Source organism: Rhinolophus sinicus, chromosome 16, assembly GCF_057876585.1.
Source record: "Rhinolophus sinicus isolate RSI-liver-muscle chromosome 16, RSI-T2T, whole genome shotgun sequence".
Lineage (NCBI taxonomy): Eukaryota > Metazoa > Chordata > Mammalia > Chiroptera > Rhinolophidae > Rhinolophus > Rhinolophus sinicus.
The window spans coordinates 93,799,315-93,817,886 of NC_142516.1; the positions used below are offsets into that span (position 1 = coordinate 93,799,315).

Genomic DNA, 18,572 nt, shown 5'->3' on the forward strand with positions numbered 1-18,572 from the left:
ATTGGAAACAGAGATGGGAAAGATGGAAATGGAAGGGAGCAATAAGCTGGCCCAATTGGATCAGTGTTAATATGAGTACTTTTAGTAGAATTTTTAAAAAATGGTTGTTCACAGTTGCAGAATCTTTGGTAACAGAATGAGTTTATATTTAGGGTCCACTTGAGATTGATAGTGAATCCAAGTTAATCTGCTGCCCCGCTGACTGGTTTCCTCAAACAGTGCTCAGAGCATTCATTCATTCATAGAACATACGTTTATTGAACACCTATTGTGTAACAGGCACTGATCTAGTGCTGGAGGTACAGGGGAATAAATAAAACAGACAGAAATCCCTGTGCTCTTGAAGTTTACATTCTAGTGGGAAATGACAGATAATAAATAATATACTATGTGCATTATTATGTTACAATTTATACATTATTGACAGATGGAGACCAGTGCTATGGAGAAGAAAAATGAAGCAGGAAAGGGAATGATAAGACATTACAATTTAAAATAGAGTGACCAGAGAAGACCTCACTGAGAAGGATATTTGAACAAAGATCTGAAGGAAGTCATGCACATACCTAAGAGAAGAGCATTTCAAGCAAAGAGAACAGCAAGTGCCAAGACCCTGTGGATAAACAGTGCCTGACGTGTTTAAGCAGCATTGGGGGTGGGGTGTTGGCAATGGCTGGATAGAAGAGGAAAGGAGGAGATAGTGTGGGATGCAGTAAGAGGTAATGGGGGACTCATTTATTGGACCTTTAGGCGTTGTATGGACTTTGGTTTGTATTCTGAGCTAGGTGGGATGGCATTAGAGGATTTTAAAGAGTGACGTAATCTGACTTATTTTTTGTAAAAGATTACTCTGAGGTTAGTTTTACAATTAAAGAAGCTAATTGAAGGGAGAAATAGAAAATTCAAAAATAATGGTTGGAGACTTCCATACCCCATCTCTATAGTGGATAGAACAACCAGACTGAAAGTTAGCAAGAATAGAGAACACTTAAACAGTGCTATCAACCAGCTAGACTAACTGACATCCATAGAACATTCAAACAACAGTAACAGAATAGAAAGCTTCTTAAGTGCTTATGGAATATTCTCCCGGATGGAACATATCCAGGCCATAAAACAAGTCTCAAAAATTTTAAAATAATTGAATTCATTCAGAGTATGTTGTCAGACCACAATGGAAACATAAGGAAAATTTTGGAAATCACAACCTTGTGGAAATTACAGGGAACACTGTAAGTTACCAGTGGACCAAAGAAGAAATCATAATTGAAATTAGAAAATACTTTGAGATGAATGAAAATAAAACATACCAAAATTCATGGGATGCAGTGAAGCAGAGCTTACAGGGAAATTTATTGTGTAAATTTTTTTATTGAGGTGTAATTGACATTATATTAGTTTCAGGTGTACAACATGATTCAATATTTGTATATGTGAAATGATAGACCACAATAAGTCTCTTTAATGTCTGTCACCATACATAGTTATGAAATATTTTTCTTGTGATGACAACTTTTAAGATCTACTCTGTTAGCAACTTTCAAATATGCAGTGCAATATAATTAACTGTAGTCACCATGATGTACATTACATCTCCATGATTTGTTTTATAACTGGAATTTTGTACCTTTTCACCCTTTTTACCCACTTTGCTCACCCACCACCCCCTGTAAATCTTATATTAGAAAAAATATCTCAAATAAGTAACAAGTTTAGAATGCAAAAAAGAAACAAAACCCAAAGCAAGCAAGAAGGACATAGTAAAGAATAGAGAGGAAACAAATGAAATAGAAAACAAAAACAACAGAGGAAATAAATGAAAACAAGTTGGTGTTTTGAAAAGCAACAAAATTAACAAATTTTAGCTACACTGACCAGAAAAAAAAAGTGAAAACTCAAATTATTAAAACCAGGAATGAAAGAGGGGCATCACTACTGACTACAGAAATTACAAGGATTATAAAGGAACACCATAAACAACTGTATGTCAACAAATTAGACAACTTACATTAAACGGACAAATTGCTAGAAAGACTCCTGAAACTGACTCAAAAAATAGAAAATGTGAATAGACTCATTACAAGTAAAGTGATTGAATCAATCATTTAAAATTTTCCCACAAAGTCTAGGCCCAGATGATTTCACTGAAGAATTCTACTTAACATTTAATAAAAAATTAATTACAAATCCTTCACAAACTTTCCCAGAAGGCAGAAGAAGAGAGAAAACTTTCCAACTGATTCTATGAGGTAGTATTACCTGATACCGAGACCAAAGATGTTATAGGAAAACTACAAACCAATATCCTCCATTCATATAGATGCAAACAAACAAACAAACAAACAAAAAAGTCTTTAAAATACTAGCAAACTCAATCCAACAACATATACAAAGGATTATACATCTTGACCAAATGAAATTTATCACAAGAATTCAAGGCTAGTTTGACATCTGAAGATAAATTACTGTAATATATTAATAAAATAAAGGGCAAAAACCACATGATTACAATAGACACAGAAAAGCATTTGAAAAACCCAGCACCTATTGGTGAAAACTGTCAACAAACTAGAACTGGAAAGGAACTTCCTCTACGTGATAAAGAGCAACTGTGAAAATCCTACAGCTAACATCATACTATTAATAAATAGCAAAAGACTAAAAGATTTTCCCTTAAAATCAGAAACAAGACAAGATGTCCACTCTCCCCACTTCTATTCAATGTTGTACTGGAGGTTCTAGCCTGAGTGTTTAGGCAAGGAAACAAAGGCATCCAGCTTGGAAAGAAGGAAGCAAAACTCTCTGTATTTCCAGTGACACACAATCTTGTATATAGGAAATCCTGAAGAACCCACTATAAACTAAAAGAAAGAATATACTAGTTCAACCAACTACAGGTTGAACAAAATATACAAAAACCAATTGTATTTCTATGCACTATAATTAGTAGTCCAAAAATAACATTAAGAAAGCCATTCTGTTCACAATAGCATAAAAGAGAATGACATGCTTTGGAATAAATGTAGCACAAGTGTAAGATTTCTATACTTAAATTATAAATTATTGAAATTAAAGAAGACCTAAATTAATGGAACAACATCCTATTTTCATAGATTAAAAGACAGTATTCTGGGGCCGGCCCGGTGGCTCAGGCGGTTAGAGCTCCATGCTCCTAACTCTGAAGGCTGCCGGTTCGATTCCCACATGGGCCAGTGGGCTCTCAACCACAAGGTTGCCAGTTCGGTTCCTCAAGTCCCGCAAGGGATGGTGGGCTGTGCCCCCTGCAACTAGCAACGGCAGCGGCAACTGGACCTGGAGCTGAGCTGCGCCCTCCACAGCTAAGACTGAAAGGACAACAACTTGAAGCTGAACGGCACCCTCCACAACTGAGATTGAAAGGACAACAACTTGACTTGGAAAAAAGGCCTGGAAGTACACACTGTTCCCCAATAAAGTCCTGTTCCCCTTCCCCAATAAAAAAATCTTTAAAAGAAAAAAAAAAAGACAGTATTTTTAGATAGCAAAAACAAACAAACCCAAACCAAAAACCGCCCAAACCACATGGTCTGGATATTCAATGCAAAACCTATTAAAATCTCTGGTTTTTTTGGGGGGAGGGGCGAGGGCAGAAACTGACAAGCTAAAATTTTTATGGAAATGCAAATGACCCAGAATAGTCCCAACAATCTTGAAAAAGAAGGGTCAAGTTTAAAGACCTGCACTTCCTGATTTCAGAATTTAATACAAAGCTACAGTAACCATGACAGAGTAGTACTGTCATAAAGATAGACTATAGATCAAAGGAATAGAATTAAGAAATCCACAAAACCTTACATTTATAGTCAGTTGATTTTTGGCAAAGGCACCAAGAAAACCCAATGGAGAAAAAGGAGTCTTCAAAAATGGTTCTGGAACTCTGGGTGGTGAACACACAATGTGATATATAGATGATGTATTACAGAATTGTACACTTGAAACCTGTGTCACTTCACTAACCATTGTTGCCCCAATAAACTTTTTAAAAAAGCAGTTCTGGGACAGTTGGACATGCACACATGTAAAATAATAATAATAATAATTTAGACCCCCAACCTCACACCACACCCTAAAATTTACTCAAAATGTAACAGCTAAAACTGTCAACTTTAGGACAAAACATGGACTTTGTGACTTTGGGTTAGGCAATGATTTTTTAGAAATATCAGAAAGCACAGTGGTAAAATATAATAAATTAAGACTTTTCGGAATTAAAACTTTTGCATTTCAAAAAACACTTTCCAGAAAGTGAAAAAGCCCGCAGAATGGGAGAAATATTCATGAATTATATATTCAATAAGGGACTTATCTCTAACATAAAGAACCCTAACAACTCAAAAAGACCTAGTTTATTTCAAATGGGCAAAGGGTTTGAACAGACATTTGTAAAAAGTAGATACACAGGGGCCGGCCCGGTGGCTCAGGCGGTTAGAGCTCCATGCTCCTAACTCTGAAGGCTGCCGGTTCGATTCCCACATGGGCCAGTGGGCTCTCAACCACAAGGTTGTCAGTTCAGTTCCTCGAGTCCCACAAGGGATGGTGGGCAGCGCCCCCTGCAACTAAGATTAAACACAGCACCTTGAGCTGAGCTGCCTCCCAGATGGCTCAGTTGGAGCGCATCCTCTCAACCACAAGGTTGCCGGTTCAACTCCCACAAGGGATGGTGGGCTGTACGCCCTGCAACTAGCAACAGCAACTGGACCTGGAGCTGAGCTATGCCCTCCACAACTAAGACTGAAAGAACAACAACTTGAAGCTGAACAGCACCCTCCACAACTGAGATTGAAAGTCAACAACTTGACTTGGAAAAAAGGCCTGGAAGTACACACTGTTCCCCAATAAAGTCCTTTGAAAAAAAAAAAAGTAGGTACACAAATGGTCAATAGCTGAAAAGATGCTTAATAGCAGTAACTAAGAAAATGCAAATCAAAAGCACAGTGGGATACTGCTTTACACCCACTGTACTGGCTGTAATAAAAAAGACATGAACAACATGAACAAGTGGTGGCGAGGATGTGGAGAAAATGAAACCCTCATACACTGCTGATGAGAATGTAAAATAGTGCAGCCACTTTGGAAAATAGTTTGGCAGTTCCTCCGAAGATTCAATATAGAATAACCATACGATCCAGCCATTCTACGCGTAGGTATCTCCCAAAGAGAAATGAAAACATGTTCACATAAAGATTTTTATGTTGAATATTCAGAATAGCCGTACTCACAATTGTCAAAAAGTGGAAACAACTTAAATGCCCATCAACTGGTGAATGGATAAACAAAATGTAGTATATCCATATAATAGAATACTATTTGACAGGGAAAAGGAATGAAATACTGATACATGTCACAACATGAATGAACCTCAGAAACATTATGCTCAATGAAAGAAACTAGGCACAAAAGAACACATTGAATATTGTGCTAGTAGGATAATGGATTTCAGCATTGCCTTTTCCCCACCCCTCAAATATTTTAATTAATTCTCATGAAAAGCTTAGAAGAGGCATAGAATTTTTAGCACTGTCTGTCTTATCCCCATTCCTTTGTTTCTTTGTTTTCTTTTCCCCCCCTTATCCACATTTCAAAGGAAAATAATTTTCTGTTCTAGAATTTTGAGTGGGTGGCATTTTATTTTAGTGATCAAAAAATTCTGTCTTTAGCTCCCATCTAAAGAACTTAAGGACTTTCATTTAGCATAGTGTTTTTCGAGGTCTACCCATGTTGCAATATCAGTAAGAATTTCAATTCTTTTTATGGCTAAATATTCCATTGTATGGATATACTTTTTGTTTATCTGTTCATCAGTTGATGGACATTTGGGTTGTTTGCACCTTTTGGCTATTTTGAATAATGCTACAATGAAAATTGACATACAAGTATCTGTTCAAGTTTCTGTTTTCAGATCTTTTGGGAATTCCACCTAAGAGTGGAATTGCTGGGGCATCTGTTAATTCTTTGTTTAACTTCTTGAGGAACCACCAAACTGTTCTCCACAGCAGCTGCATCGTTTTACATTCTCAGAAGCAATGTACAAGTGTTCCAATTTTCTATGTCCTTGCCAACAATTGTTATTTTTCATTTTGGCTTCCATTTTCCCAAAGACTAATGATGTTGATGTGTTTATTGGCCTTTTTTCTGTCTTATTTGGAGAAATAGCTACTCAAGTCCTTTGCTCACTTTTAATTTGTGTTATCATTTGTTGTTGCATGGTAAGTGTTCTTTATATACTCTGGATACTAGATCCTTATCACATACATGATTTGCAAACATTTTCTTCTATTCCATTGGGTTGTCTTTTCACTTCCTTAATGGTGTCCGTAGAGGCTCAAGAGTTTTCATTTGGATGAAGTCCAATTTATCTGTTTATTCTTTCATTGCTTGTGCTTTTTGTTTCATATCTAAGAAACCATTGCCAAATCCAAGGTAATGAATGTTTATCTCATGTTTTCTAAGAATTTTATAGTTTTAACTACATTTAGGACATTTAGGACTTTCATATACGAGATGTGATCAAACAATACAGTGAGTGTTAAAATTATTATAGTAAAAGACACATTGCCATTAATCCCCCTCAAAATACTCCCCCTCACTTCAAACACACTTATCCCATCGTTCTTGCCACTTTCTGAAGCAGTTCTGAAGTCTTCTTTTGTGAGTTGCACTGTCGTGGCTGCCTCAATGTCCTGAATAATTTTGACTTTGGGGAAGAGCCAGAAGTCACACGGTGCCAGATCTGGTGAATAAGTTGGATGAGGACACACCGTAATGTTTTTATTTGACAGAAATTGCTGTACCAGAAGCAATGTGTGACACAGAGCATTGTCATGATGGAGGATGATTTACAGCACACTTTAAAACACACCTTCTCTCAACCATAGCTCACACCTGACTGACTGCACCAAACAAGTTGAAATTTGTCACACACTGTTACTAAGGTTCTACGCACTGCCGCCCGTATTGAAGATCCCTGCCTTTCTGTTGGATGGCACTCGGCAGCACCATTCACCATATTTTTTTTTATCACACCTCATATTTAGGGATGGTTTTTGTATATGCACATGTGTGAGGTAAGTGTCCAGGTTGATTCTTTTACATACGGATATCCAATTGTCCCAGCACTATTTGTTGAAAATATTTTTTTCCCTACTAACTGATCTTGGCATTCATTTAAACGTTCAGTTGACTGTAGATTTATGGGTTTATCTTTGGATCCTCAATTCTATTCCATTGATGTATATATCTAGCCTTACACAAGTACCACACTGTTTTGATCACTGTGGCTTTGTAGTAAGTTTTAAAATAGGAAGATGTGAGTTCTCCAATTTTTATCCCTTTTCAAGATTTCTTTGGTTATTTAGAGTTCCTTGAAATTCCACATAAATTTTAGGATCAGCTTGTCCCCTTCTGGGAAAATAAAAAGACAGTTGGAATTTGATAAAGATTGCACCGAATCTATCACTTTGGGGATAATTGCCATATTAATATTAAGGCTTCCAATCCATGAACACAAGACTTCTTTCTGTGTATTTAGGTCATCTTTTATTTCAACAATGTTTTTGTAGTTTTGTAGTGTGCAAGTCTTGAACCTCTTTGGTTAAATTTGTTCCTAAGGATTTTATTCTTTTTTATGGTTTTTAATAAATGGTATTGTTTCCTTACTTTCCTTTTAGGATTGTTCATTGTTAATGTATAGAAATACATCTGATGTTTGTATGTTGACATTGTATCCCATAAGTTTGTTGCAGCTATTTAATAGCTTTAAACTTTTCTTGTGGATTCTTTAGGAGATACTATATATAAAGTCATATCCTCTTTGAGTAGATTTACTTGCTCTTTTCCTATTTGGATGCTTTTTATTTACTTTTTTCTTGCCTAATTGCTCTAGTTAGGACCTTCAGTACAATGTTGACTAGAAGGTAGTGAAAATGGGCTTTTTTTTTTTCTTTCTCCTCATTACATGGGAAAAGCTTTCAGGCCATTAAGTGTAGTGTTTGCTGTGGGTTTTCTAACATACCCTTTACCATATTGAGGAAGTTGTCTTCTATTCTTAGTTTGTTGAGTGCTTTTATCATGAAAGGGTGTTGAATTGTGTTAAAGGCTTTTTCTTCATCATCTGAGATAATCATGTGTCCCCTCCCTTCATTATATTAATGTTCTGTATTTTTATTGATTTTCGAATGTTGAATCACCCTTGTTTGCTAGTATTTTTTTGAGGATTTTTGTATCTATATTCATAAGTGGTACTGGTGTGAAGTTTCCTTTTCTTGTGATGTCTTTGTTTGGCTTTGATATTACGGTAATGCTAACTTCATAGAAGGGTTTAGGAAGTGTTCCCTTCTGTACTGTGTTTTGGATGACTTTGAGAAGGATTGGTGTCAATTTTTCTTTAAATATTTGATGAAATTCACCAGTGAAACCATCTGTCCCTGTTTTTTTGTTGGCAATTTTTTGAACAGTGATTGAATCTCTCCACTTGCTATAGATTTGTTAAGATTTTCTATTTCTTCTTGAGTCAGTTTTGGTACTTTGGGTGTTTTGAGGAATTTCTGCATTTCATCTAGGTTCTCTATTTTGTTGGAGTTTAATTGTTCGTAGTGTTTTTTTAAATAATACTTTTTATTTCTGTAATGTCAGTAGTAATGTCCCCACTTTGTTTTCTGGTTTTAGTAATCTGAGTGTGCTCCTTTTTATTCTTGGTCAAAAGGTTTGTCAATTTTGTCAATCTATGCAAAGAACCAACTTTTGGTTTCCTTGATTTTTCCTCTTATTTTTCTATTCTCTATTTTGGTTATCTCCACTTTAATCATTTTTTTTTTTTCTTCTGATTTGGATTTAGTTTGCTCTTATTTGTCTAGTTTCTTAAGGTATAAAATTAGGTTATAGGTCTTTTTTCTTTTTTAATGTAGTCATTTACAACTATAAGTTTCCCTCTGAGCACTGGTTAGCTGCATCCCATAGATTTTGGTATGTTGTATTTTTACTTTCATTTGCCTCAAATTAGAAAAAATTTTTCTTGTGATTTCTTCATTGACAACAATTGTTGTTTAAGAGTGTTTTGTTTAATTTTCATGCATTTTAAAAAGTTTCAGATTTTCTTTTGTTATTGATTTCTAGTTTCCTTCCATTATGACCAGATAAGATATTTTGTTTAATCTCAGTCTTTTAAAATGTATTAAGACTTGTTTTGTGGCTTAACATATAGTCTGTTCTGGAGAATGTTCCGTGTGTGCTTAAGAAGAATGTATATTCTGCTATTTTGGATGGAGTGTTCTACATATATCAGTTCTAGTTGGTTTAGTGTTGTTCAAGTCCTCTATTTCCTTGGTGATCTTTTGTCTAGTTGGTCTATCCATTATTGAAAATAGTGTATTGAAATCTCCAACTATTATTGCAGTGTTGTCTATTTCTCCATTTAATTTTGTCTGTTTTTGCCTCAGATATTTTGGAACTCTTCTGTTAGATGTTTTAATTAGGTGCTTTATATATTTTGGAACTATTTTATTAGGTTTTCTATTTGGAGCTACTCGTATATTTTGAACTTCTTTTATTTGGAGCTCTTTTATTAGATGTAATTGCTATAACTTCTTGATGGTTTGACACTTTTATCAATGTATAATGTCTTTCTTTGTGTCTTATAACAATTTTTTTCTTAAAGTCTATTTTATCTGATATTAGTATAGACACCCAGCTTTATTTTATTTATTATTTGTAATAAAATCTTTATTCATTTTTTCATTTTCAACCTATTTATGTCTTTGGATCTAAAATGAACCTCCTGTAGATGGCATATAGTTAGATGTTTTTTAATGTGTTATGGCAGTCTCTGCCTTCTCATTGGAGAGTTTAATGCATTTTCACTTAATGTAATTATTATTTTTTTAAGATTTTATTGGGGAAGGGGAACAGGACTTTATTGGGGAACAATGTGTACTTCCAGGACTTTTTTTTTTTCCCAAGTCAAGTTGTTGTCCTTTCAGTCTTAGTTGTGGAGGGCGCAGCTCAGCTCCAGGTCCAGTTGCTGTTGCTAGTTGCAGGGGGCGCAGCCCACCATCCCTTGCAGGAGTCGAACCAGCAACCTTGTGGTTGAGAGGACGCGCTCCAACCAACTGAGCCACCCGGGAGGCAGCTCAGCTTAAGGTGCCATGTTCAATCTTAGTTCCAGGGGGCAGAGCTCACCATCCCTTGCGGGACTCGAGGGACTGAACTGGCAACCTTGTGGTTGAGAGCACACTGGCCTATGTGGGAATCAAATCGGCAGCCTTCGGAGTTAGGAGCATGGAGCTCTAAGTGCCTGAGCCACCGGGTTGGCCCCCACTTAATGTAATTATTGATAAAGAAGGACTTACTCTAGCCATTTAGCTATTTGCTTTGTATGTATCTTACATCCTTTTTGTTCCTCCCTCATTCATGCCTTCTTTTGTATTTAACTTTTTTCCATTGTGCTGTTTTGATTCTCTTCTCATTGATTGCTCTGGGGATTACAATTAATATTGTTATTTTTAACAATCTATAAATAGTTTGAATTTATACCAAGTTAGTTTTAGTAGTATACAAAACTTTGCTCCTATGTAATTCCATATATGTTATGTCCCCCCTTTTATGTTATTGTCACAAATTACATATTTTTACACTGTGTGTTGACATAGATATATAATTTGTTTATACATTTGTCTTTTCAATCATATTGGAAAAAAACAAGGAGTTAAAAACCAAAAATACAATAATACTGACTTTTGTATTTACCTACGTTATTACCTTTACTGGTGTTCTTTACTTCTTTGCGCAAAGAAAGACTCAGAGACAGAAGATTTTGAAAGGGAAGGTAGTTGCAAGAGAACAAGGAAGTCAGACTTCATAAGGACTCACTCCCCAAATAGAGAACCTGACCAATGTTTAATCAAATAAACCACAAAGTTATCATGATTCCCAAATTTATGTTACTTTGTTAATGGTGACAATAGACATATTCTCAGATATCAAAATAGCAAAATCAAGAATAAAATTGTTTTCAGAAATCCTGGCTTATAGGATATTTGAATATCTTGGAGACCCAAACCAGTTAGGATGCCCCTGTTATTTTTCGTTTATCTCAAAGTGCAAAGTACTTTCCTTTTTTTCCTGGCTGCTGTCTGTGAAGTGCTCTGTCATTTTGGCAATAGAGCAGTTTTGTAATCACAAGTCTCAGATCAGTAGAAACTCTTACTGCTGTTGGGACGATAAATATATAGAAATACTTCGGAGACAACTTGGAAATATCTTACTAGTTGAACATTCACACACCTTATAACACAGCAATTCCACTGGAATATACCCTTACAACAACTTTTGCACATGCACATAAGGAGACAGCTATAAGGACATTCATAGAAAGACTGAAACTTCATATTCCTACTGTCTTTTCTGAAAACATTGGATAAATGTGTCAGCTGATGTTTGTTGGCGCCAATTCAACACCAACAGGAATCCCCAATTTGGGGTGCAGTGAAAAAGGAAAATTTATTCAGTGCAGACAGCTCAGTTGTGATACAGCACAGTTGTGGAACCACTCAATAGCATTATTGCTCAATTATGAAATAATACAGCTGAGAAACAGCATGGCTGCAAGGTGGCCCTGGGGCGAGGCCCCTCTCTGGATAGAGAGCTCCACTCCACTCCTCTCTGCTCTGCTTGCCTGCTTTTCTCCACTCTGCTCTGGTGAGACATCTTTGGTGTTTCAGCTCCAACCAGGGAAATGCAGTCTTCCATCTTCATCTTCGGTGGAAAGGGAAAGTATGCTCTCTGAGTGAATGGGGAGCTGACTAGTATAGAGAGAAGTCTCTGCCCCTGGTTCCTGATTGGTCCTTCCTCATGCAAATGAGGATTCCAAATCCCCACAGTTTGATTGTTCCAAAAATCACTGTCCTGATTGGTCAGAATGGAGCTGCTCTGATTGGTCAGTGAAGATGCTAATGAGCATATAGCCACACAGCTCCAATTGGATGCGGAAAGTCTCAGTCCTATTGGTTGAAATAGGATTCCAGGAACTCCTTTACATGGGTTGGCTCAGACAGTAGGAACACAGTGCAGGCTTCTCCCCGAAGTATGGCTTATGTGAGAGGCCCCTATTTAGAAATAGCTGCGGAGGCTCCCATTTGAGCCCTGTTAGCCACCAAGAGACTTCTTGGTAGTTATTTTCTTACTAGGGGTCGACAGATGCAAAGGGCCTACATCTCTGGCCCACTGCTGAAGTTATCTATAATTTTAGTTAAGTGCATAATTCTTCAGGAAACGAACAAAGAAGATTTCCATAAAACTTTTTTTTCTGAATAATTTTAACATATCCTCTCACTGGCAAGTCACTGCTAATAAAATATAAACTGAAAATAGATATTTTTTCTTCTTTGTCTAGACTACTTAATTTTGTTCTCCTTTGCTATTGTCTAGTTCAAAAGTAGCAGCTTGGTGTGACATTTGTGGGAAGGATGCTCTTCAGTCTAATCTCATACGTAGGAACCCAGTGAAAATGCAGCAGGAAGCATGTAGATATTTCTAGAAGATGCTAAAAACTCTCTGAAAAATGAAAAATTCACAGACATAATTTCTCTAAAATAGAACTCTCAATCAGAGTTTGGAAATTGAATAAATGAATGAATGATTGAATGAATAGTTGATTCAAAATGTATCATTAATGAATTGGAAATAATCAACTATGTCATTTTGTCCTAAATATATTCCTCTAAGGAATCATTATTATTATATGGAAGACTTTTTAAAAATGATAACCAAGCCCCAGTTAAATTAAATCAGAATCTCTAGGAGAGGGACTTAGCCATTAGTATTTCTTAAAAGCCCCCAGGTGATTCTAAACTGTAACAATTTGGTGAACCACAGAACTATGCCTTGTACTCAAATTGGGGTCCAAGAACAACATCACCTGGGATCTTGTTAGAATTCAGAATCTCACCCCACCAGACCTACTGAATCAGAGACTGAAGTTTAACAAAGACCCCAGATGATGATGTGTAACATAATTGAAGTTTGGGAAGCTCTGGGCAGTCATAATTTTCATCCTGCACACCATACCATTTTGCTACATCTTGGATGAGGATATTAGGGACAGGTCTTTCTCTTTAAGGTTCTTGTTCCTACTGTAACCTGGAAGCAGCTCAATCACAATCATAAAGATTGTAAATCCAATCATAAAGAAACAGTTGAATGCACAGGTACGTGAAAAGGTGCTCAACATCACTAATCAACAGGGAAATGCAAATCAAAACCACTATGAGATACCACCTCATACCAGTTAGCATGGCCATTATAAAAAAGACAAGAAATAGCAAGTTGGGAAGGACATGAAGAAAAGGGAATCCTTGTGCACTGTTGGTGGGAATGTACATTGGCACAATCGCTGTGGAAAACAGTATGGAGGTTCCTCAAAAAATTAAAATAGAGTTACTATATAATCCAGCAATTCCACTTCTGGGTATTTAGCCAAAGGAAACAAAAATGCTAAAATAATACCTGCACCCCCCCGTTCATTGCAGCTTTATTTACAACAGCCAAGACATGGAAATAACCTAAGTGTCCATCGATGGATAAAGAAATACACACCAGAGTATTATTCAGCCACAAAAAGAAGGAAATGCCACTTATGACAGTGTGGATGGACTTTTAGGGCATTATGTTAAACAAAATAAGTCAGAGAATGACAAATACCATATGATATGACTCAGATGTGGAATCTGAAAACAGAAAAGCTCATTGATAGAACAGATTTCTGGTTGCCAGAGGTGAGGGATGGGGGTGGGAGAAAATGAATGAAGGGGGTCAAAAGGTACAAACTTTCAGTTATAAAAGCAAATTATGGGAACATAATGTGCAGTATGTTGACTATGGTAATAATACTGTGTTGTATATTTGAAACTTGATAAGAGAGTAAGTCTTAAAGGTTCGCATCAGAAGAAAAAAAAAGTGTAACTGTGGTGATGGATGTTAACTAGACTTATTTTGATGATCATTTTGCAATATATACATATATCAAATCATGTACACCCGAAATTAATACAATGTTATATGTCAATTATATCTCAATTTAAAAAAATAAATGATAGACATTCCACCTCCCAATGGGCAAAGTCCATATCTCCAATGACCCTGATCAAAAGTGTGAAGTAACAATCATCGTGCTGTCCACTCAGATAACCTCACCCCATCCTGAGAAGACTTCTTTGAACCCCACATCAAACTCTCATGCTTCATACATTTACAGTGCTTGCTAAAGATCTTTTACAAATTTTATTATACAAACTGAAACATATAAAACATACTAGTATAATGAACCATTATGTACAAATGACCCAGTATCAGTAGTTACCAAATCATAGCTAATCTTGTTTTATCCATGCCAAAACCCACTTCCTTGTCTTCTAAATTATTCTGAAGCAAATCTTAGTCATCAGCTTATTTCATCTATAAATATTTCAATATGCATCTCTAAAAGAAATAACCCAAATGCTATTATGACACTTTGAATAATTAACAATCTCTTAATATCATCAGTATCCAGTTACTGATCACATTTTCCCCAATTGTCTCATAATTTTTAAATAGTTTGGATGAAGATTCACGTAGGACCACTTATGATAGTTTTGATACGTCATTTAGATTTCTTTTTTCATTAAACTTATTGGGGTGAGACGTTGGTTAATAAAATTATATAGGTTTCAAGTGTACAATTCTGTAATACATCATCTATATATTGCATTGTGTGTTTACCACCCAAAGTCAAATCTCCTCCCGTCACCTCTGACCCCCTTTAACCTCATCTACCACCCCCCTATACTGCCCCCCATACCCTCTGGTAACCACTAAGCTGTTGTCTGTGTCTAAGTTTTTGCTTATTTGTTTGTCTTGTTGATTTTTTGCTTTCAGTTTTATATCCCACATTAGATCTCTTTTAATCTATCAATTTCTTCAAAATCCTTTTCTCCTCTTGCAATTTATTTGTGAACTGAACCTGTTTGTCCTGTAGAGTGTTCCACAGTTTGGATTTTGCTGATTGTAACTTCATGGTCTTGTTTAATATGATCCTCTGTCCTATTTCCTGTAGCTTGTTAGATTGATAAAGATTTAATAAACAAACTTATTAAATGTTAATAGCCCATTGTATTGCACTTCTTTGGTAGACCAGTTAGAGTGGTGCTAGTGTCAACCTGTTGCAGTTACCCAGTTCTGGTTAGAACTAGGATAAACCGTGCGGTTGCATTAATTGCTGTGGGGCAGGGCAGTGCAGAAGGAAACTCTTGGAGTGGAATGGGAGCTGCTCTTTGCTTCACCTCCTCACAACCTCTATTCTCGATGCCCTCTTCCTCTCTTAGAGTGGCACAGTGCATTTCTCTTCTCTGGACTCCCTCTTCTTTAGTCACATCTGCTGGACACATTTTTGGCACCTGGGAGAATCAAAGAACCTCCTAATCTGTGTGGGTGCAAAAAGGAGATATACCTAACTTTCCACTCATTCTTTAAGAACCAGTTGAAATCTTTCATCTGGGAGCAGTATTTCAGGTTCCCCCACTCCAACCCCCATCTGGAAGGCATAGTCGATCATTCTCTCTTTGGTGGCAACAGTGTACCTCACGTATGCCCCTACAGTGGTACCTCGATTTTCTAATGTAATCCGTTCCGGAAGACCGCTCGAGTTCTGAAATGTTTCAAAACCGAGGCACGGTTTCCCCATAGAAAGTAATGCAAAATGGATTAATCCATTCCAGACCTTTAAAATCAACCCCTAAAACTGCAAATTTAGCATGAATTTTACTATCTAATGATACCATAGATCCATAAAATTTTACGGCGTTCGTAAACCAAAATGTTTGTCAATGCAGATGTTCGATAACCGAGGTACCATTGTATTATGCTTTTTCATTACATATAATTTCAAGTGTCTTTCTACCTAATCCTTGCCTCTGTAAGACACATGAGTTCCTTGAGGTCGAGAACTATGTGTTCTTTATTTTAGTAACTTTGGTGCTGTGCGCAGAGCCTGGTGGTGTCAGTCAAGTTCGTGGCAGGAAACAGAGGGACCCTCAAACCGGGTACTTGAGGACAGTTTAACAAAGAGACTATTACAAAGGTCCAGGCAGGGTTTAGTGAAAACGACAAAGAATGGTGCAGCATCCCGGAATTAATAACAACAGGACTTGATGAAGGGGCAAAGGGAGGGAATGGTTACCAAAACTCAGGAAGAGGGTTGTGTGGAGCTTGTAATGAAAGGACACAGCCAATCCATAGGGAGCCAGCAAGGAGGGAATCAGGAGAATAACTAGCCCAACGTCACTTTTCTCCCACCCTTTGATCTCCTTTTCCTGTCTCCCATTGGCCAAACCTAACCAGAACCTAGAGGTCACAAGAGCCCATTGCTGCAAGCCATACAGGTCAGCCCCCCAAGTCTGCACAGAGCTGGGGGCGACAAATAGAAGAGACTAGTACAGGAGCCTCAGCATCCACTCTCATCCTGTCCCAGCACAGGCTGTCTCATAAGTTCTACCAACTGTTCCATCATTGCGCAGTGATTCAATTCAGTCACAGTCTGACCTGAAATGGAAAATGTTAGCCATTGCCAGTGGCCTCCATACAAGGTACGGAGGAGGGTAGGAGAAAGCGGGAAGGAGGGGGAACAGTTAAAGCAATCAACATGAGACATAACTGCTATAAACCTGGACCTGCAGCAAGTCACAAAGCCCAAACTGATAACCATTGTGTCCTTCTGCCACCACCCATCCCACAGTCGTCTTACCTTCTGCCCGGCCGAGTGGGGTTTGGTACGGTGGCCCAAACGTTCGTTCGCTTAGGCTCTGGATCCGTGGTGAACCTCTTTTGGATTGCCACCGTTTTCCATTGACTACTAGAACAAGAGGTGCCTCAGTGAATGCTGGGGTTCCTCCTTTGTGCAACAGCGTCTCAGCTTCCCCTTAGTAAATGGGACCAGCCAGCACGATTTCTTTCTCTGACTTACGGTTAAGCAGCATGAGAAGCCCCCGAATGGAACTGCGGCGTTCCCTGACAGAAACAGTCCTCCTAGGCCATTAAGTCCAAGGTCAAACAGGAAGCAAGACTGCTTTCAGTGGTTATTTGGTGTCGTAGTGAGAGGGTCACTCCTACCTCCACCCCTTGTTCCCAGTCTGATGCAGTCTGACTATGGGGGAGGTGCTGGCTGCTGGTTTGAGGAATTTACTGCATCCTGTAGGAAAGGAGCCCACCTTGCCAGATATGCCTCCCAGCTGTCGCTGTATCTGTGTCTTCCACCGGCCATTCCCCAGTTCTATTACGCCACCTCCTTTGGGAGGAGTTGTTGAGTTGTAGCAGCACAGGGACAGATAGGACATTCTGTAAGTCTGAATGGAGCTGGCTGACGTGCTGCAGGCAAGGAAGGCAGATCCACTCTTGGAGCAGATACCGATCTGAGGCTAATTCTGGCCCCTCCCTGATGGCAAGGGTCCAGTGTCATCTACCCGCAACCAAGTCTCTGGCTGGTCCCCTTGGGGAACTGTGCCGTTTCAGGGTCTTAGTGTTGATCAGCTGCCAGCTTTGGCAGGAGCCAGACCAGCTGCAATCCTTTGAGTCTCTCCCCCGACAAAGTAAAAGCTATGTCTGGGGTGATCTCCTGGTGACGGTGTGGGGGCTGCACATTAGGTGGGGCAGGTGCTGAGAGGCTTAGGGTCTCTCAAGAAGCCACAGGCCAAGAATCCATTCTCAGAGGAGATTCTTATTTATTCTGGCAATTCTGAGAATCCTGCCTGTGGGGAGGACACACCCATTTACAGAGACTTCTCACCTTCTATTATGCGGGGTGAGGGTGAGAGTGGGGTGAGGAAGACTTTTGGGTGAATAGGCCTACCCACTTGCAAAGGAAACTCAGCTAAGTCACCTGTAAAAATCAATATATCCCATCATTCATAGGCTACGTCCATCAAAACTGTAAGACATTTAAAAGTAAGAAATGCTGTGAAAGACCAGTTTGAACAAATAGAACGCATCACTTCAGAGAGTGGGAGACAGATAGTGCAAGAAATAGAACTTTAAAAAAACCTTTCTAATCTATTCTCCAAAGACGTATTATTTATCTATTGCGGGGGCGGGGGAGGAATAGAACCAGATGGCCATGAAAAAAGAGCACTGAGAAAATAAAAAATTCTCAAAAGTTAAAAACCTGAGTGCTAAAATGAAAACTCAAAATAGAAGAACTGAATGAAGTAAAAGATCAAATAGTGATCCAGAAGATACGGACAAAGAGATTCCAAACTATGGAGCACTAGTGAGGGGCAGTTAAGAAACACAGAGGATATGATATCTATCTCTTAGGAATTCCGGGAGGAGAGAATAGTGAAAGAAGAGAAAGTATTTAAAGAAATACCAGAAGATACAGCAGTCCCTCATTATCCATGCTTTCGCCTTCTGGGGTTTCAGTCACCTGCAGTCAACCACAGCCCCAAAATATTACATGGGAAATTCCAGAAATAATTCCTAAATTATAAATTGCACGCTTATAAATTGTTCTG

At 37.9% G+C, this 18,572-nt stretch overlaps 1 protein-coding gene and 1 long non-coding RNA gene across 3 annotated transcripts in view; one reads left to right on the top strand and one right to left on the bottom strand.

Moving 5' to 3' along the window:
* The window catches only part of RASL11A (RAS like family 11 member A), a 38,793-nt gene extending 34,979 nt beyond the window's left edge, over positions 1–3,814 (bottom strand). Inside the window, exon 1 of the mRNA XM_088793351.1 lies at positions 3,313–3,814. The gene's annotated coding sequence lies outside the window, so the exon portion shown is untranslated. The remainder of the gene's footprint in view (positions 1–3,312) is intronic.
* LOC109449801 (uncharacterized) overlaps positions 1–15,171 on the top strand; it is a 36,588-nt gene extending 21,417 nt beyond the window's left edge. For both annotated transcript variants that reach the window (XR_012495596.2, XR_002137756.3), the window contains exon 5: positions 428–15,171. This is a non-coding gene — a long non-coding RNA (uncharacterized LOC109449801). The remainder of the gene's footprint in view (positions 1–427) is intronic.
* The last annotated feature ends 3,401 nt before the right edge of the window (positions 15,172–18,572 follow it).